Below are 8,184 nucleotides of genomic sequence, written 5' to 3' on the forward strand. Positions count from 1 at the left end.
TTGTGAGTGGTTCCCAAGGTCAGTCTCCCTCAAGCAATACTTGGAAAGCCAACAGCTGAAGACCTAGGGAACGTTGTAGCAAGACGAAAGAGTAGAAGAATCATCTTTAGTAACTCACCCGATAGATGTGTAGGGAGTGGACAACTTAGGAAGTGCAAAACTAAATTGTGTTACTCCCTGAGGGGTCACCAGCCCCTGGGAATACAACGAGCAGATGACACCATCTTTGCAAGGAAAATAAATTACTTTTGTAACGGGGAACTCAGGCTACCTAACACATATGCCTCTGGTAAAATCTCAACTGCTCTTCCTTCTGCCCCCTAACACACACACGCACGCACACACACACGCACACACAGTGTACTTGTAGAACGTGTAGAGGAGGGTGAGTTGATGCAAAGGAACAAGTCTAATGTAGACTAACTGTACTCCTGCCCTTGGGAAAATTCATACCACTGGTTATTCTGACCCACGGAAAAGCCCCTGAGCTGGGAGGATAAGTGGCCTGTGTCATCTCGGGAAAGATCCTGAGAGATCAGCAGAGCCAGCGTTTGAATGGAAGCCCAGTGCTAGGCAGGGACTTGTGAAGCCCTTACACAGGATTAGCAGCGGAGCCGGGTGCGAGTCCTGCCTCCTGACTTCTGGCTCCATTACTCCCGCGGGCTCCACCGGTCCCGTTCCGCAGCCTTCCACCAGGTCACAGCTGGAGGCCTGCATGGGAGCAGCCCCCAGGATTCAGGGCTCGGGGCTGCCCTCTGCTCTGCCTTGACCCCACCCCAGGGCGGGACGACCATTCTAACATGAGACACAGATGGTCTATAGGTTCAATATGTGGTCAATCTCAGAAAAAGGTTAGTGTCCCACAGTATAAAAGTTCTATCTCTTGGAAACTGAAGAAATATGCAAGGCCAGTATTTTTTCCAATAAAAAAAATGAAAAGCTTGTTTTAATTTGAAGTTATATATATGTGTGTATGTATATGTGTAGATACATGTGTAGATACATGTGTATATATACATGTGTGTGTGTGCACTATACACACATGTGTGTTATATATACATAGAGTATGTATGCATGTGTACTTTCCCTAGTAATTGTTTAAAGGTCATCTGCTTAATCGGGTTAAGGGAGGGAGCCTGATTCTTGCTCTGGACATTACAAAATTTATATTCACTTGTATTTATTTTTAATTATAAAAAGAACAGAAAATAATATTTCTCCCATGTCTCACCAGCTTATTTAAGAACTATTAATATGTTGATATATGTCTCTGCTTCTTTTAAAAAATAAAATAATCCATATAGAGCTGAAGTCTCACTCCTCCATTCATGTCCTTACACCCTCCCCAGAGAATAATCGTTCCCCGAAGTTCACGTGTCTCCTTCGCTTACATAAATTTATGCCTGTTCGCCCATCAGGATAGATAGTAGACTTTGGTGTGGGTTTTAAAATTTCAATAAACAGAATCATACCTTATAGAACATTTTGAGTTGAATTTTTCATGTAACATTAAGGTTTTGAGATCTATGCAGACTGATCCATGTAGACCTGGCACATTCACTTAACTGCTATCTACTAGTACTCATTGGCTAACTATGCCACCGTCTGCCCATTGTTCTATGGCTGCACATTTAGTTTACCTCCTGATTTTGCCGCAATAAGAACATCTTCTGTACAGCTCCCACCAACCCCCCTTTTTAAAAAAATATATTTTTAATTAATTTTTAGAGAGAGAGGAAGGGAGAGGGATAGAAAAATAAAAACATCAATGAGAGAGAAATATCATCAGTCGGCTGCCTCCTGCACGCCCCCTACTGGGGATGGAGCTGGCAACCAGGGCCTGTGCCCAGACCTGGAATTGAACCGTGACCTCTTGGTTCCTGGGTCAAAGCTCAATCACTGAGCCACGCCTGGTAGGGCATCTCCCACCCCCTTTTGACATTTTTCTATGCAACAAAAACACTCTTTAGCAATTATAAATACAGTAGTTCCTCCTTTATTCAGAAGGAGTACGTTCCAAGACCTCCTGTAAATGCCTGAAACTGCGGAGTACCAAACCCTGTATATATTGTTTTTCCTATATGTACATACTTTTTCACTTAAAAAAAAAAAAAAAGCACTTCATAGCTTCTCTTTGGTATAACTGACTTGGGGCCACTGTGAAGTAAACTTAGGGTGACTTGACCACAAGCACGGCAATACAGCCACAATAGATCTGATAAATCACTATAGCTACAGGCCCGGAGTGAGTGGAGTGTGGCCATCAAGGGCATAGGGATGAGTCACATCCCAGTGGGACAGAGCTGGACAGCTCGAGATTTTATCAAGCTCCTCGAAACAGCCTACAATTTAACCCTTACAAATTGCTTATGTCTGGAACTTTCCATTTAATATTTTCAGACCACAGCTAACTGTGGTAAGTGAAAGCACGAAAAGTGGAACCGTGGCTAAGAGGGCTGCTGTAGTAGCCCAGAGCTACTGAGTCAACCTTGGCTAGTAGATTAGCCCCCTCTGTGGTCACAGCCACGAGTTGGAACTTTGGAACCTGCAGAGCTCTTTCCACCTTTCCCAAGAACTCGTCTGCTCTGCGCACCCCTTCCACACGCATCATGAGTGCCAGGGTGGCGCCAGCCCCATGCTGGGGGCTGGTTTCTGATCCAGCAGGCTGTGTGCCATGGCTCTGCCAGGCTGCTGCACAGTCAGCCCTCGTTAGTGTGTGTTTGGGGCACACTTCCCAACACGCTCAGGGGCTTCCCTGGATCCAGCTCTCTTTCTGGGGGGTATGTGAAAAATGCCAGCATGCAAGAGCAAGCACAACCCAGGAGAAAATTCCTGCCCCAGATGAAATGTCTGCACTCCCTGGGGTCTGTTCCAGACCTCTTTCTCTTGACACCCCACACTGTACCCTTGGGTGGCTCACCTCCCATGGCTTCAAATGGCATCTTCCTGCCAGGGACTGCATAATCTAGATATCCAGCTTTGATTTTTCTCCTAAAACCCAACCCTACATATTCAGCAGACTCCGGGCTCTACCCATTTGTTGTCTCTGAGCCCTGGCTATGGAAGATCAGCACCCAACGTCCAGGACAGAGACTTCTGAGGGTTTTGTTTACCATGACCCAGAGGGAGAAATGTTCTACTTTGTAAACAAGGATGCGTGTACACACACACACACACACACACACACACACACACCTAAGACAAGAGTTTCTTTACATTAAGTAACAGTTGCCTCTACTATTAGTGACTAAGAAAAAAACATCTTATTTTGACCTTCTGAAATGATTTTACAATGCTTTCAGGAGTCACAACTCACAATTTGCAAAATACCTTTCGAGTGTGACCTTCCCTGCTCCAGAAGTTGGAAAACTAAAGATATACTTTCCCTAATTCTCTTACAGCTTGAGCTCTAGAACAGCCTCGTCTGAGATGGACACAATTTTGCAATGCATGTCCCTTCTGCCGCAAGCCCAGCTCTGGAGGCCTTTGGTTTCTCTGCAGCTGCTTTTGCAGAGGTCCCTGAGTTCAGACACTAGCTTGGTAGGTGTAGTGAGTCTGGGCACAGGGAGAGGAGCATCCATTCTGCAGACATGGTCTGTTGCAGATTTCCATTGGTTCTAGAACTGGCCCCAGTGGCAGCTTCCTGATTGTTGCGGTTTCCTGTTCAAAACAGCAGTGTTGTGGCTCCTGACGGGGCAGCTTCCTGGCTGCAAGATTACTGGAGAGAGAGCAGCTACCTGAGCAGTCCTGTCCCTAGGAGAGGGGTTAGGGGTTGCTCCTGAAAGCTCAAGCTGGATTCCATTTCCTAAGCCCTCTCAAAAATTCCGTAAGCCGTTTAATACCCTGTGATAAATGCTTTCCTGCTAGACTTCCTGTTTTCTGCAACTGATCCCTGATAGACCCAATCTCAGCATATACAAAAGTGACCTCATGACACCCCAAACTCTTCACCATTCCTATGTTCTAAATCTCAGAGCCTACGTTGTTTCCCACAACCCTTCTTTCCTATTTCCCATCCAAGCCACATCTGTCCAGTTCATCCAGTTCTCCAGTCCCAGCCACCATCATCTCCCTGGAACTTACTCTCATCACCTCCCAACTCACATCCTTTCCCGCCCTGGCTTTCTCCTCACAAATCCCATCTCCAAACAGCAATAACAACTCGCCCTTGCTCTTGGGCTTGAGAGTAATAATCATTTATCCAGCTTTTCATGTACTCACTTAAATAATCCTCAAAACAACCCAGTGAGGCAGACGTTATCTGCACTCAGCAGACAATGACCTTAAGGCCGAGACACAGAGTAGCTCAGCCAACACCACACAGCCAGTGGGTGGCTGGCAGCGCTGGGATTCAACCCTGGTTTGTGAAATCCGCCTTCCAGCATCCATGCTCCAGTCACTGCAATGAGCCTCCCTGAAGCCTCGGTCTCTACGCCGGCTCCCTCTCCGTCTACGCCCTGCCTTTCGCTCTAGCTTCACGCCACCTCTCATCTCCGGTGCTCTGTGCTCAGATCACATGGAACTTCTCCCAATTCCTCAAACTCTCTGTGCTCAGCCTGGCCCCCAGCTATCTGCAGATGCTCTTCCTTCTGGCTGGAATAAACATTTTACTCATTTTTGCCTGGGTAACTCCTGTCATCGTTCTGATCTCAGAGCAGCCTCCCCGACTCCCTGGCCTCACCTAATCCCCTCTGCCTCCCTCCATCCGTAAGTGCATCACTGTGCTGCTCACCCCCGGTTCTCGCGGTGGCTTCTCTCCAGCACCCAAACTCCTCAAAGGCAAATAAGTCCCCCCCAGAAAAGAAGTAAAAACTCTTTACAAAAATATGGAAATGGAAATTGAAAGCCATCTTTTTCCTTCAAAAGGTTTGTTTTAGCACTCAGGAGAGTAAGAATACTGATTTTTAAAAGGCAAAATTTTCAGAAAGCAAAACCCACTGCTGCTAGCTGAAAATTTGGAAGGAAAAAAGACAAACGCCCACTTAGTTTACCGAACCCCTTCTGAGCCAGGTGTAGTATGTCCTCTATATAATTCATCTTCATTCCGACCTCTGTGAGACAGCTCAATACTATTCTATTCATTTTGTAAGTGGGAATATTTACCTGAGAGAGTTTAAATCGAACTTTAGTGACTCACAATCAACTGAAGGCGTCTTTCAATCCTTGGGCCAATTAAGCTAGAATCTCTGGGGCTAGAAGCCAGGCATTGGGATTACTGAAAACTCCCAAACTTTTGGCTAAGTATGAGAGTCAGTGGTTTAAATCCTTGCTATCCAAATCGTGTCCTGGACCAGCAGCCCAGAATCTCACACCCACATAGACCTATTAAAACAGAATCTCCGTTTTAATAAGATCCGCAAGAGACTCACAGACACCTACACCCTGTGAAAGCTCAACCTGGTGGTTTCCTCAGCCCTCCTGGCAATTCTACACCATTTCATTTTGAGGGATACTGGTTTAGATGACTTTCCTTGCAAAGCAGAGAAGACTGCACTGAATCCATCGTGTTTCCCTAGACTTCAGAGACGGGTTCCCCTCCTCTCCAGCTGCTTATGGAGTTGAGAGGGTCCAGACACTACCGAGAGCATCCTTAAGTCATCATGTAGTCATCATCACTGAGGGGTTTTTTAATTGCTTTTGGTGTAGCTCTCTCCCTCAAGAATCTTGGGCAAGATCTGGAACAAGGTTCTGGCCAATATGTTGAAAGCTTGGGATGCAATCCAGTGGGTCATGTACTTTCCCTATGGCCACGGAAATAGAGGAGACAAGTCTGGGGGTGGCAGGTGGGAAAGGACAGCTTAGAAACTTGAGTTTGAATCCCAGCTCAGGCAGTCACTAACATTGGGATCTTGATGAGCCACAGACATCATCTAAACTTACATTTCCACAGCTATAAAACGAGAAGAATAGCCTGTCACAAAGCTGTGGGGAAAACAAACATAGGAAAAGTGTATGAACTTGTGGTGTTTTTATGATAGTCAGTATCCTCAAAGGAGCCTGACTGTGGAGGAAAGAGCAGGAAAGCAGTCGACGGCAGATCTGAGAGGAATGAAGCTCCTGCAGTCTCACAGAATCCGACTCGCACCTGCTTCCAGAAAAACCAGCCACTGGACCAACGAAGGTGTATGTGAGGCCAGCCCGCAGGGGATGCGCTCATGCTTGGGGAAAACCGGCCTGGTGAAGCCGATTGATACTGGGAGATGGAGTACTGGGGGTCCCTTCCTGTCTCCTTGGTGTCTTCGTGTCTTTTCCCCCCTTAGATTGGAGCACCCAGGAGGCGAGGCTCTGCCTCTGCACCCCAGCACCCCGATCAGAGCCGGGCACTAAGTCAACACTCAGGAAGTCTGTAGATTCCTCTCACCAAGACGGGGAATCACCCGCCGAGGGTGTCAATGCAACTAGTTAGGAACACGCTGTACTGAGAGTCCCCTCCCCTCCCCCACCAGCAGGCTGAGGTGTTTCATCATCCCCACCCCCCCCCCCCCCCCCCGCACTGGCCCTACAGATGACACAGCCGCCGTGACCTCTGACTCGGCCTTCCGCTCTCACGACAAGTTTCATCCTCCCAGCTGGCCTGATGCACTCAGCATCAGGTGCAGAAGGAGTCAAAGGAAGCGAGGCCACAACCTGTCATGGGACTGACACCTCAAGATGAGGACAGTGCAAGAAAATGTACAAGGAGGCTGAATTCCTACCGCCAAAGCGACAGTCATACTCTCAGTTAGACAGCCTTCAATCGTGCCTGACAGTCACATGCTCCTCCAGTGACTATGGTACATTCATTTAAATAGCCTTGTATTTTATATAAATCTGCAGAACCGCTAACACTCACCGAGCGCTTGCGTGCCAGGTCCCGGGCACCACACTGAAGCCTGCGAATGCTGGCCTGTTGTCACAGCCCGGTATGAGAAAGGCCGCCCTGCCCGTGTCTCCCACAAGGAAACACAGCCTTGGAGAAGCGCATGGGCATGTCCAGCTGTAAGCAGCTCGGGCCAGGGTGTAAACGCTTCAAGTCCGACGCCATCGCCACATCCCTAAGGCCCCTGCACTGCTCTGCTGTGAAGCCACCTGACTGCAAGGTGCTGTTTCCTTTGTCTACAAGGTCCTTGCCCTCCCATCTCAGCGTGGAGGGCTGCCCTCATTCATAAAATCTCAACTCAGGGATTTTATTATTTCTCAAGAACCACACCCAGGCCCAGCCGGGCGTGGCTCAGCGGCTGAGCGTCGAGCTAGGATCCAGGCGACTGGGGTTCGATTCCCGGTCAGGGCACATGCCCGGGTTGTGGGCTCGATCAATGACTCTCTCATCATTGATGTTTCTCCCTCTCCTTTCCTCTCTCTGAAATCAATAAAGATATATTAAAAAAAAAAAAAAAAGAACCACACCCAGGCTAAGTGAGGCATCTAACCCAGGCCTGATGTCCTGACCTCTAAACACTCATCACCCTGCACTAGCATTGTATGATTATCTCCTTTGCTAGACTGTGCACTGTGTGGTAAGCACAATATTTATACATAGTACACTTCTCCCACCAGTGTCTAAAACATAACGTGATTCTCACTTCCAAATGATTTTGGCATGGGCCACCGTCATTCACACCCTCTTCTGCACTCTGGAAGGGTTACTGCTACCCGAGGCCATAACTCAACACCCCTGAGCCTTCATGTTGACTACTCTGGAAATGCTGGCTGCTTCTCCTCCTGGTCACTGTCACAACTTAGTGGAAAATCACAAACTTAATAATACTAATCACTCGAGGCTAAACTCCACATAGCCAGGAAGCATCCCATTCCCCACAACCAGAATGGCAGAGCCTCTCTGTGACTTAGAATCTTGGTCCAACTCTCCCTAGCCCCAGAGACAGAAAGAAGTGTGACCACCCCCAATCCAAAGTGCCAGCTCATTTCCTGCCCAGAATTAACTACTTCCCAAAACCAGTGACTGTGTGAGCATGAATTCCCTTTCGGGGGGAAAACCCCACCTCTACCTACCGGGCTGTCATCCTACCTTATGACCCCAGCTTGACAATCACCCAACAGTCCAGATTGGTACCCTTCCCAAAGTTTGTGTGACTCATCCTCAGCGACTCTCACTTTGTCGGTCCAGGACAGTTCTTAACACACATTGGGCATTGATATGTATTTGTTGAATAAATGGAAACATTGAGTGAATACCATCTTGGA

The sequence above is a fragment of the Miniopterus natalensis genome, chromosome 12, assembly GCF_054644295.1.
Source record: "Miniopterus natalensis isolate mMinNat1 chromosome 12, mMinNat1.hap1, whole genome shotgun sequence".
NCBI lineage: Eukaryota > Metazoa > Chordata > Mammalia > Chiroptera > Miniopteridae > Miniopterus > Miniopterus natalensis.